Here is a 20,497-nt window from a genome sequence, read left to right on the forward strand (position 1 = left end):
ATTTCAAGAACTCCCTTCTTTATAGGCGTCCCATTACTCACAGGATTCCTCTCAGAAGTGTACATGAACTGGTTATTAGCAACCATGAGTTCTTGAGCTTCTGCAGGCGCTTTCTTTAGGTGAATGGATCCACCTGCAGAAGTATCCAATGACATATTAGCTAATTCAGATAAACCATCATAGAATATATCCAGGATGGTCCATTCTGAAAGCATGTCAGAAGGACACTTTTTGGTCAACTGTTTGTATCTTTCCCAAGCTTCATAGAGGGATTCACCATCTTTTTGTTTGAAGGTTTGAACATCCACTCTAAGCTTGCTCAGCTTTTGAGGAGGAAAGAACTTGGCTAAGAAAGCCGTGACCAGCTTATCCCAAGAGTTCAGGCTATCTTTAGGTTGAGAGTCCAACCATATTCTAGCTCTGTCTCTTACAGCAAAGGGGAAAAGCATGAGCCTGTAGACTTCAGGATCTACTCCATTAGTCTTAACAGTATCACATATCTGCAAGAATTCAGTTAAGAACTGAAAAGGATCTTCAGATGGAAGTCCATGAAACTTGCAGTTCTGCTGCATCAGAGAAACTAATTGAGGTTTCAGCTCAAAGTTGTTTGCTCCAATGGCAGGAATGGAGATGCTTCTTCCATGTAAATTGGAATTAGGTGCAGTAAAGTCACCAAGCATCTTCCTTACATTATTATTATTTTTGGCTGCCATCTCCTCTTCCTGTTCGAAAATTTCTGAAAGGTTATCTCTGGATTGTTGTAATTTAGCTTCTCTTAATTTTCTCTTCAGAGTCCTTTCAGGTTCTGGATCTGCTTCAACAAGAATATTCTTGTCCTTGCTCCTGCTCATATGACAAAGAAGAGGGCACAGAAAAAAAAATAATAATAATATGGATCCTTTATACCACAGTATAGGGATCCCTGTGTGAGTAGAAGAAGAGGGGGAGACAAAGAATGTAATATAATAGAAGAAACACAACTGTGAGGAGGGTTGAGATGTGAGATGAGATGTTAGTAGATGAATAAATAAATAGAATAAGATGGGAGAGGGAGAATTTTCAAAAATAATTTTTTTGAAAAAGGGTTAGTGATTTTCGAAAATAGTTTTTGAAAAAGGTTAGTATTTTTCGAAATTTTTTTTTAAAATAAAAAATAAAAAATAAGAATAATTAGTTAATTAAAAAGAAATTTTGAAAAAGAGGGAGATATTTTCGAAAATTAGAGAGAGAGAGTTAGTTAGGTAGTTTTGAAAAAGATAAGAAACAAACAAAAAAGTTTGTTAGTTAGTTGAAACAAATTTTGAAAAGGTGAGAAGTTAGGAAGTTAGAAAAGATATTTTGAAATTATATTTTGAAAAAGATAAGATAAGAAGATATTTTTGAAAAGATATAATAGAAATTAGTTTTGAAAAAGATTTGATTTTTAAAATCACAATTAATGACTTGATTCACAAGAAATCACAAGATATGATTCTAGAACTCAAAGTTTGAATCTTTCTTAACAAGCAAGTAACAAACTTGAAAATTTTTTTTGAATCAAAACATTAATTGTTATTGTTATTTTCGAAAATTTGGTATAAAAATAAGAAAAAGATTTTTGAAAAATATTTTTGGAATTTTCGAAAATAACTAATAAATTTTGAAAAAGATTTGATTTTTGAAAAAGATTTTGAAAAAGATAAGATTTTCAAATTGAAAATTTGATTTGACTCATGAGAAACAATTTGATTTTAAAAAATTTTTAAAAAAGTCAATCCAAATTTTCGAATTTGATGAGAGAAAAAGGGAAAGATATTTTTTTGATTTTTGAATTTTTATGATGAGAGAGAAAAATACTAAAAAGATGCAATGCATGAAATTTTTAGATCAAAACATGTGATGCATGCAAGAATGCTATGAATGTCAAGATGAACACCAAGAACACTATGAATGCCAAGATGAACATTATAGACACAATTTTGAAAAACTTTTAATGCAAAGAAAACATGCAAGACACCAAACTTAGAATTCTTTAATGCTTAGACACTAAGAATTCAAGAATGCATATGAAAAACAATAAAAGACACAAAACAAAAAAAGCATCAAGATCAAACAAGAAGACTTACCAAGAACAACTTGAAGATCATGAAGAACACTATGAATGCATGAAATTTTCGAAAAATGCAAGATGCACATACAATTGACACCAAACTTATAACATGACTCATGACTCAAACAAGAAACACAAAAATATTTTTGATTTTTATGATTTTCTAATTTTTTTGGATTTTTATTTTCGAAAATTTTTGTGAAAAATAAAAATAAAGATTCCAAAAATTTTTAATATGAATTCCAGGAATCTTGCATTCTTAGTCTAAAGCTTCAGTCCAGGAATTAGACATGGCTCACTAGCCAGCCAAGCTTTCAATGAAAGCTCCAGTCCAAAACACTAGACATGGCCAATGGCCAGCCAAGCTTCAGCATTTAACACTAGAGTATATTGCTCTTGATAACAAATTGCAAGCCTCAGTCCAAATAAATTTAGACATGGCTTTTCAGCCAGCCAGGCTTTACATGCTTCATGAAACACTAGAATTCATTCTTAAAAATTTTGAATAAAATTTTTTTTCGAAAACAAAAGAAAAATTTTTAAAAGATTTTTGAAAGATTTTTGAAAAGAAAATAAAAAGAAAATTACCTAATCTGAGCAACAGGATGAACCGTCAGTTGTCCATACTCGAACAATCCCCGGAAACGGCGCCAAAAACTTGGTACGCGGAATCGTGATCACACTTTAATTATGTAAAATTCATTGCTCTTTCTTTCCTTGGTAATGGCGCCAAAAACATGATGCCAAGACCATGGTTCACAACTCCGTGTAACTGACCAGCAAGTGCACTGGGTCGTCCAAGTAATACCTTACGTGAGTAAGGGTCGAATCCCACGGAGATTGTTGGTATGAAGCAAGCTATGGTCACCTTGCAAATCTCAGTTAGGAAGATATAAATTGATAATGGTGTTTTCGAATAATAATTAATAGAATAGGGATAGAGGTACTTATGTAAATCATTGGTAGGAATTTCAGATAAGCGAATGGAGATGCTTTTCGTTCCTCTGAACCTCTGCTTTCCTGCTATCTTCATGCAGTCAGTCTCACTCCTTTCCATGGCTGGCTTTATGTGATACATCACCATTGTCAACGGCTACTTTCGGTCATCTCTCGGGAAAATGATCCAATGTCCTGTCACGGCACGGCTAATCGTCTGGAGGCATCACCCTTGTCAATGGCTTCATCTTATCCTCTCAGTGAAAATGGTCAACGCACCCTGTCACGGCATGGCTATTCATCTGTCGATTCTCGATCATGCTGGAATAGGATTTACTATCCTTTTGCGTCTGTCACTAACGCCCAGCAATCGCGAGTTTGGAGCTCGTCACAGTCATTCATTCATTGAATCCTACTCGGAATACCACAGACAAGGTTTAGACCTTCCGGATTCTCTTGAATGCCGCTATCATTCTAGCTTACGCCACGAAGATTTCGATTAAGAGATCTAAGAGATACTCATTCAATTCGAATGTAGAACGGAAGTGGTTGTCAGGCACGCGTTCATAGGGAATGATGATGATTGTCACGTTCATCACATTCAGGTTGAAGTGCGAATGAATATCTTAGAAGCGAAATAAGAAGAATTGAATAGAAAACAGTAGTACTTTGCATTAATCTTTGAGGAACAGCAGAGCTCCACACCTTAATCTATGGAGTGTAGAAACTCTACTGTTGAAAATACATAAGTGAAAGGTCCAGGCATGGCCGAATGGCCAGCCCCCAAAACGTGATCACAGGATCAAAATACAATCCAGGATGACAAATACAATAGTAAAATGTCCTATTTATAATAAACTAGCTACTAGGGTTTACATGAGTAAGTAATTGATGCAAAAATCCACTTCCGGGGCCCACTTGGTGTGTGCTTGGGCTGAGCTTTGAGTGTTACACGTGTAGAGGTCTTTCTTGGAGTTGAACGCAAGCTTTTGTGCCAGTTTGGGCGTTCAACTCTGGTTTTGGCTCCTTTTCTGGCGCTGGACGCCAGAATTGGGCAGAAAGCTGGCGTTGAACGCTACTTTACGTCGTCTATTATTAGCCAAAGTATGGACTATTATATATTTCTGGAAAGCCCTGGATGTCTACTTTCCAACGCAATTGGAAGCGCGCCATTTCGAGTTCTGTAGCTCCAGAAAATCCACTTTGAGTGCAGGGAGGTCAGAATCCAACAGCATCAGCAGTCCTTCTTCAACCTCTGAATCTGATTTCTGCTCAAGTCCCTCAATTTCAGCCAGAAAATACCTGAAATTACAGAAAAACACACAAACTCATAGTAAAGTCTAGAAATGTGAATTTAACATAAAAACTGATGAAAACTTCCCTAAAAGTAACTAGATCCGACTAAAAAGATACTAAAAACAATGCCAAAAAGCGTATAAATTATTCGCTCATCATTTCACTAGCCTTTTTCTTTGTTTTTAATAAGTTTTATGCACTTTCTTGAGTTATAAGTAGGCAATTGGGGTAAAAAATTCATGCATGACTGGATTCATCCAACCATAGTTAATTTGATATAATTTCATGAGAATTATGCTATAATTACTTGTGTACTAAGAATGATGAAAATTCACATGACTTATACCAAGGCTTTGATAAGTTTGTTTGGTTGATGATAGGAAGAAAGAAGTAGAAAAAGAGCAAGGAAGAAGAGAAGGAGAGGCCATCGTTGGCCCATCAACGTTGAAGGCAACATTTTGGAAGAAGAAAACATGGGTGCCAATGTTGGAGGGAACGTTGGTGAACCAACGTTACCTCCAACGTCATTGAAAATGTTCAATTCTGGAGCTAAATGATTTTTGAGCGATGCGTACACGCCTATGACGTGTACGCGTGAAAGAGAAAAATTTCTATATCCACACGTACGCGTCACCAAACAAACGTTGAAGGTTCAACGTTGCCTCCAACATCCGCGATGAGGAGCCCAGAATTTGGAATTGAGAAACTTGAATCGACGCGCACGCGTCAGTGACGCGTACGCGTGGATGGAAAAAATAGCAATGCACGCGTAAGCGTGGTGTACGCGCACGCATGAATAAGTAAAATCACAGCCTTCACGCGTACGCATGGTGCAGGCGTACACGTGGGTAGCAGAACGTTGGCCTTCCAACATTGAGTCAAACGCCAATGACAACAGGTATATCTGGTTTTGAAGAAATGCGTTTGAGTCAACATTGGCCATCAAACGTTGACTCCAACTTGAGCACCAGAACTTTGCAATTCAAACAGATCTCTTCTCAACAGCAAGGGAAACGAATTTGAGCAACTTCAACCCAAATTCCATCAAGACCAAAAGCCTAATTCAGAGATTGAAGATCAATGGAAGAAAGTGTATAAATAACTTAGAATTTAAGTTAGACGGGACTCTTTTTTTTTTACTTTTACTTTTCGGCTCATTTTACTTTTCGGCAATTCTTTCAATTGATAAATGTATCTTTCAATTCCATTTTCCATTTTGAGAGCTATGAACAACTAAACTCCTTTCACTGGGTTAGGGAGCTCTGTGTAATTCAATGGATCAATATTAGTTTTTATTCTTCTTCTTCTTTCTTTTCTCTTGATTTTGCTAGAAAGCTTTCGTTCTTCATCCAATTGGATAGTTGTCTTGGGAAAGAAGCTATTAATAATTGGATCTCCTCTGAACCTTGGAACAGGAATGAGGAGATCATGCTAGAAATACTTTCTCACATTGGATTAGATTGGGGTTTGGATGGATATAGTGACATGTAATCCTACCAATACTTTGATCTATGAATTTGTGTGGTATAATCAGTGACCACACTTCATCTCTTCCCATGAGCACTTAAATCAAGAAATTGGGCAATTGTTCATGCTTAGAGAGATTAGATTGCCAAGAAATTGGGATCTAATCACCTAAGATTGCCAAGGAGATCAATGAATACATTGATTGAGGAAGAGATGAGAATGAATTTGATCCGAAGAATTATCACATCTCCTGACCCCAATGAGCTTTCCCATCTCTGATCTACCCATTCTTTTATATTCTGCTTCTTTAATTTCATGCTAAACCCCATTCCCATTTAATTTCTTACAGTTTAAGCTTCTGTTCTTTATATTTTGCAATTTAATTTCAGTTTCTTTAATTTTTAGTAATTTAAGTTTCTTGCCAATTTTACTTTCTGCAATCCCAATTCAATTCTAATTTCGCTCAACTAGAACAATTCTCCAATTAACATTGATCAACCAACCAATCCTTGTGGGATTCGACCACACTCTACAGTGAGTTTTTACTTGACGACAATCCGGTGCACTTGCCTGTAGGAAATTGTTGAGAGACAGTTTTCGAGTGAATCAAGTTTATGGCGCTGTTGTCGGGGATTAGTCTTGTATTGAAAATTACTAAATTGGAGGGCAACTAGATTGAGCACTTTTCTTTTATTTTGATTAATTGAGTTTTAATTTCAGCTGTTCATTTTCGTTTTTCTGCAATTTTAGTTGTTTCTCTTTAATTTCTTCACTTCTTTACTTTCCAGCAAGCTAACCCAATAACTATACTCTATTTTAGTGAACTCTATATTTGCTGTTTCTTGTACTTGTTCCTTGTATGACAGGTAGGTGAAAGGAAACCTCAACCTCGTTTGATAGTGAACCGGAAAGAACTTTCCTGAGATTAAGGATGGAAGCAAGAGGAAAGAGGGCTGTTGGTGCAGAAGAAGAGGACAAAGACTTAGATATAACCATGGAGGATGATATGAAAAACCATCATGAAGGAGAGATGAACAATCATGCCAGAAGAGGTGCAGCCAACCCTGCTGGACAAGAGAGGAGAGTTCTGGGCTCTACATCAATCCAAATCCAGAAAACTGTGGTAGCAGCATTCAAAAGCCAACTATCCATGCTAATAATTTCGAATTGAAACCTCAGCTCATAACTCTTGTGCAAAATAACTGTTCCTTTGAAAGAAGTGCCCAAGAGGACCCTAATAAGCATCTCACTAAATTTCGAAGGATATGTGACACAGTTAAATCTAATGGTGTTCATCCTGACACCTATAGATTGCTACTGTTTCCATTTTCTTTGAGGGACAAAGCATCAAAATGGCTAGAATCATTTCCCAAGGAAAGCTTGACAACTTGGGAGGATGTAGTGAATAAATTCTTAACAAGGTTCTACCCTCCACAAAAAGTAAACAGGATGAGAACTGAAGTGCAAATATTCAGACAGCAGGATGGTGAGGCTATTTATGAAGCCTGAGAGAGATTCAAAGATCTGACAAGGAAATGCCCCCCTGATATGTTTAATGAGTGGGTGAAACTTCATATCTTTTATGAAGGGCTAAATTGTGAATCAAAGAAAGCTGTAGACCACTCATTTGGAGGTTCCCTTAACAAGAAGAAGACCATTGAAGAAGCCATTGATGTTAATAGAGACAGTGGCTGACAATGAGTATTTTTATGCCTCAGACAGAAGCAACAACAGGGGAGTCCTGGAATTAAACCATATGAATGCAATCCTGGCCCAGAATAAGATGATCACCAAGCAACTGGCTGAATTGACCAAGCAAATGGAGAGGAATCAGGCTGCAGCTATCCACACTCAATCATCACCTCAAGGAGAGTTGGACACAGAAGAAGGAGTTAACTGGGAGGAAGCTAATTACCTTGGAAATTCATCTAGGCAAACTCATGATCCATATTCTAAAACCTATAACCCTGGTTGGAGGAACCACCCAAATTTTGGGTGGGAGAACCAACAAAACCAAGGCCAAGACCACAGACCCCATAATCCAAACCAGTATAACAACTCCACTCATCAACACTCCAACCAAAAATCATACCAGACCACACAAAACACTTACTCACAGCCACCATACCAAAGCCATAATAACCACTCTCAACACCCTAATTCCAACCAACCATCACCACATGATGATGACAGAATGTCCAAAATGGAAGCTATGCTTGCAAATCTTTGCAAGGAGTCTAAAGACATGAAAAGATTCAGGGAAGAAGTGAGAGATAGTATAAAAAAACGAAGGGAGGTTATTAAAAATCTCGAATCTCAGGTAGGACATCTTTCACAGCAGACTCCGAAGTCCACTGATAGTTTCCCAAGTGATACTGAGAAAAATCCAAGAGGGGAATTGAAGAAGGTGAGACAGGAAGAGTGTAAGGCAGTTACTCTTATAAATAAAGAAATCCTGGAAGAAGATACCAGAAAGCCAACAGATCACAACCAAGGAAGTTCCAGGGCAACTTGGAGAAAAAGGAACAAGAAATTGGATCTGCACAAAGGAAAGAATCAACAAAGAAGGAAATGCCGAAACCTTATGTGCCAAGAGCACCATTTCCTTAGAGGCTCAGAGGAGGTGAGAAAGAATGGTCATATTCAAGATTCCTAGATATGTTTGCATCCCTCAGTGTCAACATCCCCTGTATCAAAACTCTCCAACAAATGCCTACATACATCAAGTGTATGAAAGAGCTGCTGACCAAGAAAGGAACCTTATAAGGGAGACAAACAGTGATAATGAACAAGGAATGTAGTGCCCTCATCAAGAAGGATGTACTCCTAAAGAAAAAGGATCCGGGGAGCTTTCATATTCCCTATACCATAGGAGAGACAAAAATTGACAGAGGACTCTGTGATCTAGGGGCTAGCATAAATGCGATGCCTCTGTCTCTTATGAAGAAGTTGCAAATCAATGAGATGAGATCCACGGATGTAATCATCCAATTGGTGGATAAAACTCAGAAGCAGGCCGAAGGAGTAGTCGAAAATGTATTGGTGAAAGTGGGAAACTACTTCCTCCCCACTGACTTTGTTGTTCTGGACATGGAGGAAAGTTACCTCCATCCCATTATTCTGGGGAGACCATTTCTAGCCACTGCTACAGCATTGATAGATGTGAAACAAAGAGAGTTAATCCTAAGAATATATGATGAACATCTCACCTTTCATATTTTCAAACCTATATCTGAGTTTGAACCAGAACCTAAAGAGCCGAAGGATGATCACAGCAACATGTGCACAAAGGAAAACAACAGTGAATCAGCAGCTGAACCTTTGAAACAGTCTTTGGTGAACAAGTAAGAATTTCAAGAGATAAAGCAACCAAGAGAACTCAAGAAAGAATTGAAGCCACAAGAGTTGGGAAGAGCAACTAACGAGGAACTCCCTGACACAATAATCACTGGAGCACTACTGGAAGAAGAGAAAAGAGTGGTGAAAAAATTGCCAAGAGGATGGAGAAAGAAGAAAATTCCTACAGAAGATTTTTTCCCTGGAAACAAGGTGATATCCGTCCACCAGCCATCAATCTCAACACAGCTTCCGACACTTCCATCTTAGTTACCCCAAGTGTTCACAGTAAAAAAGGTCATTTTCCTTGGAACATGTAGAAATCATCAAGGAGTCAAGTGGAGAAAGCTTCACTGTGAGGGGAGAAGATTTGAGGCGTTATAATCCACTCTAACAGTAAACCAACCGTCAAGCTAATGACGCTAAAGAAGCGCTCCATGGGAGGCAGCCCATGATTTAGTTTCCTTATTTTTGATGCTTCAGTATGAATAATAATTGTTGCTCTAACATGAATTCAAGCTCTCATAGACAATTTTGACAAGTATCCATGACATTGTGAAGCATATGATCCAATTCTAAGTTTGGTGTGCCTAAAGGCACACTAAGATACCTTTCAAAAATGATGATCATATCACCATTTTGACATGTGTTTCTTGGAATATATAACCAAACATTAAGTTTGGTGTTCTATATATTGTAAGAACAAGTCATGAGAGTCAAGGTTCTTTGGAGTCTTGAAATTCATGAAAGTGCAACCATGTTTATAATTTTTAGTTAATGTTTAGAAATAGAAAAATAAGGTGTTTCTCATGATGGTTTAACCAAAAGTGACACTAATTCCGTTGAGATCTCAATGACATTACTTGGAGGAAGTAACACCTTGAACCATATATCCAAACACTAAGTTTGGTGTCCTCCAAGACTATATAAGAGCACAAAAGGAGTCACGGCTGGATGAACAATCATGATGAATACTAGTCAAAGTTTTAGTTTTAAATTTAAGCATTTCTTGCCATGTATTTACCGCCACCTATTCTAATTATTTTCTTTGTTTTGACATGATGGATAGGTATGCAGAAGAATAGCTTGATGAAAGGGACAAGACAATGAATGGTAAAGCTATCATGAAGACAAAAGTAGATCACATGACTTGGAAGGTTGCTTCGTAAAGATAAAATTCTGCACATCCTTGGAAGAAGCCCTTAGAAGACCGACCCCACATGCCTAATGAAGAGGCAACTTTTGTCCCCATTCATCTTTACATGCAAACCATTCATTCTAAACCTTTCAAGTAACATCCTGACCGTCCAATCTTCATTAAAAGTTGCTATAAATAGCTTCACCTTGACCAAGCCTCAGGACTAGAGTTTTCACACTTCTTGTATTCTCTAAAATCAAGACCTAACAACCGTGTTCTTTGTACAACAAAGCACCTTTGTTCACTTGCTTCCATAATACTACCTTTCCTTCAAACCACTTTTCCACCGAGAGTGCATCACACCAACCCCCTTCTTCATAAACCTTCAATCCCTACTCGGCTAACCATCAAGGGAGATATGGCATCTTCAAGTTTCAAAAGAAGGAGAGGAAAGGAACTTGTTACTGAAGAAATTGAAAACGACTATGATCGATGGAAGTTCAGATCATGGTTTCACCAAATGCAACTTGGGTGGATGAATGACAAAAAGATATATCCAGAAATCCCTTTCCAACTACCTGAGGATTGATGCCTAGAAATAAGAGCCAAGATCAGAAAGAGAAAATGGGAAGAGCTGACCTCACCGATCACTAGGATTAATGCAAACATCATAAGAGAGTTCTATGCTAACACTGCAAGGCTAGATATGACCGAAGCCCCAACGTACAAGAGTTATGTACGGGGTGTGGAAGTAGACTTTAGTCCGAAGACCATTATGAAGGTCTTAGGACTAAGGGCAGCACATTTTGATGAGCCGGGGTACCAAGAAAGAGTAAATGGGAACCCAGATTATGATGAAATCGCTAGTGATATCTGTATGGTGAACACTGACTGGGAGAGGGACAATTAAGGGGGGCACAAGTTCTTGAAAAGAGGAGATCTCATCCTTGAAGCAAAAGGTTGGTATTAGCTGATAAAGAGATCAATTCTGGGCACAATGAACACCTCGAAAGTTAACAAGAAAAGGGCTATCATGCTACACTATATCATGGTGGGAGGAGAGATAAAAGTTCACGAGATCATTGTAAATGATATTCAAAAGGTTGCAGAGAAAAATTCTGCTGAAGCCTGGCTCCATTACCCAAGCACCATTATGAGGTTATGCATGAAGGCCAGAGTGCCAATGGAGGATGCAAACCCAACATGGCTGCATCCAGGCATGCCTATGACCCTCGAAAGGATGATGAATGTCACAGAGGCACAACAAAGTCGAAGACCACAAAGGAGACGAAGGAGAGAAGAACCACGGGAGGAAGAAGAACAAGATGTAGAACAAGAAGAAGAGTAACAATTCCAGTCACAAACCAACATGGACATGTGCCGGATGCAAGAAACAATTGAAAGGCTATCCGAACAGTACATGAGAGTTCAAGAGAAACAAGAAGAATTCCATTTACAATACATGAGAGCTCAAGAGAGATAAGAGGAGCTTCAGTTGAGAATGATGATCCAGCAGAGGGATTTTGAGTTAAGATCTCTAGTTATGCAAAGAGAACAAGCTTCATAATGTTAAGGATCTTTCAACCAGCTGGCCCAACTTCAAGTTGATAATAAGAGAGCTTTCAAGGAATTCACGACTCTTCAGGATGCAAGATATGAAGTTCAAGCTGATTACAACATAAATTCTCAGATCAAACTCAACTACATTGCGGAACATCTACATAATCTGAACCCAGCATTTCCAATTTATGATCAATACTTCAAGGAAAGAAGTGAGATAGAAGTGAACAAAGCAATACACCTTGAAGACAGAGTGGAAGAGACAATGAAGAAAGATGGATTCTGGACAAAGTTAAAGGGAAAAGGCAAGGGAGAAACTAGTAAGCAAGCAAGCAAGCAAGAAGAAGAAAGACAAACAGGATAAAAAATGAAAGGTGGACTTGCTCCTTGGTTATTCTATTCGATAAAGAAAGAACATGTCTGTTTAGTTGATAGTAACTTTTAGTTTAAGTCATTTTGCATTTTGTTGTGTTTAATTTTGCAATAAGTATGCTAGCCTGGAAGTGTGTGTTTTCACTTTCACTAGTTTAAATGCTTGTCTTGTCCCCTGAGTCTTTTCAATTTGAATAAAAGAAATGTTTGAACAAGAAGTGGAAGAGTTCCTTTTTGGCAAGGAAGTGAAATAACAGTAAGTGGTGGTATATTATGTCTGATTGTGTAGTAGCTCACTTATAATTAATAAAAGGATAGGCTATCTCCCTTTTTAGTGTAAACTAGCATGCTGTCTATGAATCTTAGCAAATAAAAATCCTTGGATGAAAGAAAAACAAATAGAAAGAAAGAAAAAGAAAAGCCAAAATTGGCAACAAAAATAGAAGAAAGCAAAAGAATAAGGCTAGACACCAATAGCTTGGACCTTAGGACATATGCCTGTGGTGTCTTTGTACTAGGATCTGCTTGGATGATTAGGTTCTATGGAGTGTTTTAACACTTGGTAACTTGGGTTAACTAACCCGGGATTATCAACCCAAAGTCCACTATTAAGAGCAACCTAGTTACAAGGCATTTAGTAACCCAAAGAGGTGCTGGGCACCAATGTCGTAAGAAGAATTGTGAGCCAAGTATCTGTAGTGAATATGTGTTGAGTACAAATAAGCTAAGAAGTTGCTACAACACATGACACTAAGCTGCTAGAATCAAAGAATAATTTTACAGAAAAAGAAAATAAAGAAAAGTAATTACCAAGGATGAGTGAATAATAAGAGGTCATAGCAGTATGTTAGTTGATGCTTAAAGAAGACATTCTATTCCTAAGGATCAATAAGAAGTGAGTTACTGCATTGTCTGCATAAAACCCCATGAACTACTAATAATGACTTGCTGATATGAACATCACTTTCTGTTTTATTCTTTCTTCTCAATAATTTAGTGCTTACTTAGGGACAAGCAAGATTTAAGTTTGGTGTTGTGATGCCAAGGCATCTTAGGCTAGTTTCACTAGCCTTTTTCTTTGTTTTTAATAAGTTTTATGCACTTTCTTGAGTTATAAGTAGGCAATTGGGGTAAAAAATTTATGCATGACTGGATTCATCCAACCATAGTTAATTTGATATAATTTCATGAGAATTATGCTATAATTACTTGTGTGCTAAGAATGATAAGAATTCTCATGACTTATACCAAGGCTTTGATGAGTTTGTTTGGTTGATGATAGGAAGAAAAAAACAGAAAAAGTGCAAGGAAGAAGAGAAGGAGAGGCCATCATTGGAGCCAACGTTGGCCCATCAACGATGAAGGCAACGTTCTGGAAGAAGAAAACATGGGTGCCAACGTTGGAGGGAATGTTGGTGAACCAACATTACCTCTAACGTCATTGAAAATGTTTAATTCTAGAGCTAAAGGATTTTTGAGCGAAGTGTACGCGCCTATGACGTGTACGCGTGAAAGAGGAAAATTTCTATATCCACGCGTACGCGTCACCAAACGAATGTTGGAGGTCCAACGTTGCCTCAAACGTTGCCTCCAACGTCCGCGATGAGGAGCCCATAATTTGGAATTGAGAAACTTGAATCGACGTGCACACGTCAGTGACACATACGCGTGGATGGGAAAATGGCAATGCACACGTAAGCGTGGTGTACGCGCACGCGTGAATAAGCAAAATCACAGCCTTCACGCGTACGCGTGGTGCACGTGTACGCGTGGGTAGCAGAACGTTGGCCCTCCAACGTTGAGTCAAATGCGAATGACAACAGGTATATCTGATTTTTAAGAAAGGCGTTTGAGTCAACGTTGGCCATCAAACGCTGACTCCAACTTGAGCACCAGAACTTTGCAATTCAAACAAATATCTTCTCAACAGCAAGGGAAACGAATTTGAGCAACTTCAGCCCAAATTCCATCAAGGCCAAAAGCCCAATTCAGAGATTGAAGATCAATGGAAGAAAGTGTATGAATAGGTTAGAATTTAAGTTAGACGGGACTTTTTTTTTTTACTTTTACTTTTCGGCTCATTTTACTTTTCGGCAATTCTTTCAATTGAGAAATGTATCTTTCAATTCCATTTTCTATTTTGAGAGCTATGAAAAATTAAATCCCTTTCATTGGGTTAGGGAGCTCTGTGTAATTCAATGGATCAATATTAGTTTTCATTCTTCTTCTTCTTTCTTTTCTCTTGATTTTGCTAGAAAGCTTTCGTTCTTCATCCAATTGAATAGTTGTCTTAGGAAAGAAGCTATTCATAATTGGATCTCCTCTGAACCTTGGAAGAGGAATGAGGAGATCATGCTAGAAATGCTTTCTCACATTGGATTAGATTGGGGTTTGGATGGATATAGTGACATGTAATCCTATCAATACTTTGATCTATGAATTTGTGTGGTATAATCAGTTACCACACTTCATCTCTTCCCATGAGCACTTAAATCAAGGAATTGGGCAATTGTTCAGGCTTAGAGAGATTAGATTGCCAAGGAATTGGGATCTAATCACCTATGATTGCCAAGGAGATCAATGAATGCATTGATTGAGGAAGAGATGAAAATGAATTTGATCCGGAGAATTATCACATCTCCTGACCCCAATGAGCTTTTCTATCTCTGATCTACCCATTTTTTTATATTCTGCTTCTTTAATTTCATGCTAAACCCCCATTCCCATTTAATTTCTTGCAATTTAAGCTTCTGTTCTTTATATTCTGCAATTTAATTTTTGTTTGTTTAATTTCTTGCAATTTAAGTTTTCTGCCAATTTTACTTTCTGTAATCCCAATTTAATTCTGATTTCGCTCAACTAGAACAATTCTCCAATTAACATTGATCAACCAACCAATCCCTGTGGAATTCGACCGCACTCTACAGTGAGTTTTTACTTGACCACAATCCGGTGCACTTGCCGGTAGAAAATTGTTGAGAGACAGTTTTCGAGTGAATCAACACACCATCAAACCATCCTCAGTACACCCGAAACCTAAGCCTCCATTTGCTAATTTTTCATAATAATCATCAACTAAAACCCTTAGGTTATTTTCCCATGTTCTCATGCCCAAAATTAAGCCCAAAGGCCTTAAAATGGTGTCACAAAATCTTACAATCTTGTTGGGAAGGTGAAATAGTTGTAAACAAAGTTTAAATTTGGGAAACAGGAAATGTGCGTACGCACAGGGGTGTGCACACACATGCCCAGGATGATTTTTGAAAGTGTGCGTACGTATAAGGGTGTTTCACCATAGAAGATGTGAAGTTGAACCCATTCGTTGAACATATTCGGAGGGCACTTCCTTGTCAAGTCTTTGAACCTCTCCCAGGCCTCATAAAGTGTTTCACCATCTTGATGTCTGAAGGTCTCCACCTCAGCTCTCAATCTATTAACTCTTTGTGGAGGGTAGAATCTGGCTAGAAATTTGTTTACAACCTCATCCCAAGTTGTTAGGCCCTCCTTGGGAAATGCTTCCAACCACTTTGCTGCCTTATCTCTGAGTGAAAAAGGGAACAAAAGTAGCTTGTAGGTGTTAGGGTGTACACCATTGGACTTTACAGTGTCACAAATCCTCAAGAATGTAGTGAGATGTTGGTTTGGGTCCTCCTGGGCTCCCCCTTCATATGAACAATTATTCTAGACAAGTGTGATGAGTTGAGGTTTCAACTCGAAGTTGTTAGCATGGATTTTTAGTTTGAGAATGCTGCTACCACAGTTTTCTGGATTTGGGATGATGTTGGAGCCCAAGACTCTCCTCTCTTGCCCAATATGATTGCCAGCATCTACTCCAACATGGTCTTGTACCTCTCCTTCTATAGTAGCTCCGAGATCTTCCTCTACTACTTCCTCTCCAACTATGCCTTTGCCTCTTACTTCCCTCCTTAATCTAAGGAAGGTCCTCTCAGGTTCACTATCGAAGGAGGATGAAGTTTCTCCCCTTCTACCTATCATACATTCAACAAACAGCAAGCAGAGGGCAAGTGAAGGAATCACTCTTGTTAAGATTAATGGTTAGCTTGGTTGATGCAATTAATCAAACAATTAGAAGAATGAAAATATGAACACTGAATAACTAAAATGATCAAAATAAAAAAACAAAATAGAACAGAAGGAAAATAAAAAAAAAACTAGAAAAGAAATAACAAGGTAATTAAAATGCTTAATCTAGCTCTCCAATCAATTTAATCATTGCCAAATTAAAACCAATCCCCGGCAACGGCGCCATAAAACTTGATGACCAGAATTCACTCCCAAAAAAAATGATGAATCCGTTCTTTTGGCAAGCGCACCAAAATTATCGTCAAGTAATAACCCACAGTGGAGTGGGATCGTATCCACAGAGATTGGTAGATTTGAGCAATTTTAATCAATTGGTGAATTAGTCAAGCTTAGAAAAATAGAGTGTGATTGCAGAATTGTAAATGGGCAGAATTATAAATGACTCAAAAGTAAAGAAAAGCAGTAAAGTGCAGAAATGGAAATGGCAATAATGTAAAGTGTAGAAACTTAAATGACTTAATTGTAAATGGGAATGGGAATTGACAGAATGTAAAGAAAGCTATAAAGAAAGTGAAAGATAAGAATAGGGGGATTCATTGAGATCAGAAGATGTTGTTTTCTTTGGATTAAATCTAGTTCATCTCATCTTCAATCATGCAACTCATTGACCTCTCGGCAATCATGACTGATTGAGCCCCAATCCCTTGGTGACTCAATATCTCAGATCTTGATCAATAGCCAATTCCTTGGTCTAATTACTCATGAAGAGAGATATGCTTGGTCCCTGATTATACCACACATCATCATAGGTCCAAGTATAGGGAGGATTATATGTCACCATATCCAAACACCAAAATCCAGATCCTACTCAAGTGTGAGAAGGGATTTCTAGCATGGTTTCATGTTTCCTTTTCCAAGGTTCCCATGAAACCCATTTTGCATTCAACCTCTTTTCCAAGATGATTGAACACTAACATTAAAACGAAATTCCTTCTAGCAAATCAAAGAGAAGATGAAGAGAAGAAGAAATTCACTATCATTAATCCATCAATTACAACAGAGCTCCCTCTCTCAGTGAGAGGGAATTTAGCTACTCATAGCCAAGAAGAAAGTACAAGAGATGGAAGAAGTGATAAAGTGAAAAAGTAAATCTAAAAACTCTTCTCAACTGCTTAACCCTTTCTCAGTACATTCAGGGGTTATTTATACTACTCCTAACACTATAATAAAGAAAAATACAAAAGAGAAAAGAAAAAATATAATTTGGAGGGAAAGAAAACTCAATAAACGTGACCTTTTAGGCTGGCGTTTGGCTGGCGTTCAAGTGGCGTGCCATGCCTAGCCTCCAATTTAGCTTGGCGCGCCATGCCAAGCTCTTCAAGTGGCAGGCCCCATGTTTTGATGTCCCTGGCGTGCCACGCCTTCGAACCCAAGTAGCACGCCCAGGGCCTTCTTAAGTGTTGGTGTTGGCCTGGCGTGCCACGCCTTCGAGCCCAAGTGGCACGCCTAGCCCTTTTCCTCCCCCTTCTCTTCTCTGTGAAGTTGAACTAGCGTGGCACGCCCATGGTCTGAGTCCCATGCCAACTATGTATGCTTGGTTCCTCCTCTCTGGTCCATTGAACTAGCGTGGCACGTCCAGGGTCTGGCATGCCACGCCCAGCATTCCTTTTTGATCCAGTAGTTGGCGTGCCACGCCTGGTCCTTCAAGTAGCATGCCTAAGTGAGAATCTGGAGCTGGCGTGCCATGCCTTCGACACCAAGTGGCACGCCCAGCCATAGCTTTGGCCCTTTTTATCATTGGCGTGCCATGCCTGGATGCTCAAGTGGCACGCCTAAGTGAGGATGAGAGCTTGGCGTGCCACGCCTTCAACACCAAGTGGCACGCCCAGCTTTGCTTTGGTCTCCTTGAGTGTTGGCGTGCCACGCTTGGGTCTTCAGGTGGCACGCCCAAGTGACAATTGAGAGCTGGCGTGCCACGCCTTCGACATCAAGTGGCACGCTGATGGGCGGATAATTTATACCCTTTTTGGCATTGTTTTTACATAGTTTTTAGTATGTTTTAATTACTTTTTATTATATTTTTATTAGGTTTTATTCAAAAATTACATTTCTGGACATTACTATGAGTTTGCGTATTTTTCTGTAATTTCAGGTATTTTCTGGCTGAAAAAGGACTACATATGCTGTTAGATTCTGACCTCCCTGCACTCGAAGTAGATTTTCTAGAGGTACAGAAGTCCAATTGGCAAGCTCTCAATTGCGTTGGAAACTAGACATCCTGGGCTTTCTAGTAATATATAATAGTCTATACTTTGCCCGAGATTTGATGGCCCAAACTGGCATTCAAAGTCAGCCTACAACATCTTGGCGTAAAACGCCCAAACTGGCACCAGAATTGGAGTTAAATGCCCAAACTGGCACTAAAGCTGGTGTTTAACTCCAGGAACAGCCTATGCACGTGAAAGCTTCAATACTCAGCCCAAACACACACCAAGTGGGCCTCGGAAGTGGATTTCTGCACTATTTGCACTTAGTTACTCATTTTCTATAACCCTAGGTTACTAGTTTAGTATAAAAACTACTTTTAGAGATTTATTTTAGGGAGTTTTTTTTTACCTCTGGACGTTTAGTCCTTAGACCTTGGACATGGAGGCTGGCCTCACGGCCATGCCTAGACTTTTCACTTATGTATTTTCTACGGTGGAGTTTCTACATCCCATAGATTAAGGTGTGGAGCTCTGTTGTTCTTCATGAATTAATACAAGTACTATTGTTTTTCTATTCAACTCACGCCTACTTTTTCTCTAAGATATTCACTCGCACTTCAACCTAATGAATGTGATGGCCCGTGACACTCATCATCATTCTCACTTATGAACGCGTGCTTGACAACCAATTCCGTTCTATCTGCAATAGCTTGAGTGTGTATCTCTTAGCCTCCTAGTTCACGACGCATGATTGCCTCTCCTGACAACAGAGCATTCCATTCCGTGAGATCAGAGTCTTCGTGGAATAGGCTAGAACCATTAGCAGCATTCCTGAGATCCGGAAAGTCTAAACCTTGTCTGTGGTATTCCGAGTAGGATCTGGGAAGGGATGACTGTGACGAGCTTCAAACTTGCGAATGTTGGGCACAGTGACAGTGTGCAAAAGGACAATGGTCCTATTCCGACGCTAGCGGGAACCGACAGATGATTAGCCATGCGGTGACAGCGCATATGGATTTGTTTTCATCCGAAAGGATCATACAGCTTGCCATGGAAGGAGGTAACGCATGGTTGGAAGAAGGCAGTAGGAAAGCAGAAGTTCAGAAGCAACAAAGCACCTCTAGACGCTTATCTGAAATCCCCACCAATGAATTACATAAGTATTTCTATTTTATTTTCTGTTTTATTTATATTTTAATTATCAAAACCTTATAACCATTTGAATCCGCCTGACTGAGATTTACAAGGATGACCATAGCTTGCTTCAAGCCGACAATCTCCGTGGGATCGACCCTTACTCACGTAAGGTTTATTACTTGGACGACCCAGTGCACTTGCTGGTCAGTTACACGAAATTGTGAAGAAGTCTTGAGATCACGTTCTCCCACACCAAGTTTTTGGCACTATAGCCAGGGAATGAACAATCACGATTTTGCGTACCAAGTTTTTGGCGCCGTTGCCGGGGATTGTTCGAGTTTGGACAACTGACGATTCATCTTGTTACTCAGATTAGGTAATTTTATTTTAATTTTAAGCTTTTTTATTTTCGAAAAAAATTCAAAAAAAAATTATATATAATTTATTTTTGTTCTTCAGAATTTTTAAGAATGAATTCTAGAGTTTCAGATGATATGTTGAAGCCTGGCTGGCTGTTAAGCCATGTCTAATTTTTTTGGACTAAGGCTTCCACTTATCATTGCAAGAGCCTTTGGATTCCCATCTAATTGGCTGTTGTATGTCTGATTTGTATGCTGAAGCTTGGCTGGCCATTTGACCATGTCTAATCTTTTGGACCGAAGCTTTAGACTAACATTGTATGATTCCTGGAATTCCTATTAAAAATTTTGAATTTATTTATTTTCTTTTTCCAAATTATATTTCGAAAAATAAAAAAAAGAAAATTAATAAAATCATAAAAACTAAAATAAAAAAAATTTTTGTGTTTCTTGTTTGAGTCTTGTGTCAAATTTTAAGTTTGGTGTCAATTGCATGCTTTTACCTTTCTCTAAATTTTCGAAAATCCATGCATTGAGTTTTGTTCTTCATGATCTT

General features: G+C 38.5%; 2 non-coding genes across 2 annotated transcripts; one reads left to right on the forward strand and one right to left on the reverse strand.

Annotated features, from left to right (window-relative positions):
- Positions 1 to 209: 209 nt before the first annotated feature.
- Positions 210 to 317, forward strand: LOC148576288 (small nucleolar RNA R71). The gene has a single exon (XR_015903008.1). It is a non-coding gene; the product is annotated as a small nucleolar RNA R71 (small nucleolar RNA).
- A 6,917-nt stretch (positions 318 to 7,234) lies between these two features.
- Positions 7,235 to 7,341, reverse strand: LOC148576289 (small nucleolar RNA R71). The gene has a single exon (XR_015902802.1). It is a non-coding gene; the product is annotated as a small nucleolar RNA R71 (small nucleolar RNA).
- Between the last annotated feature and the right edge of the window lie 13,156 nt (positions 7,342 to 20,497).

Source organism: Arachis ipaensis, chromosome B1 (assembly GCF_059453495.1).
Source record: "Arachis ipaensis isolate K30076 ecotype BB chromosome B1, ASM5945349v1, whole genome shotgun sequence".
NCBI lineage: Eukaryota > Viridiplantae > Streptophyta > Magnoliopsida > Fabales > Fabaceae > Arachis > Arachis ipaensis.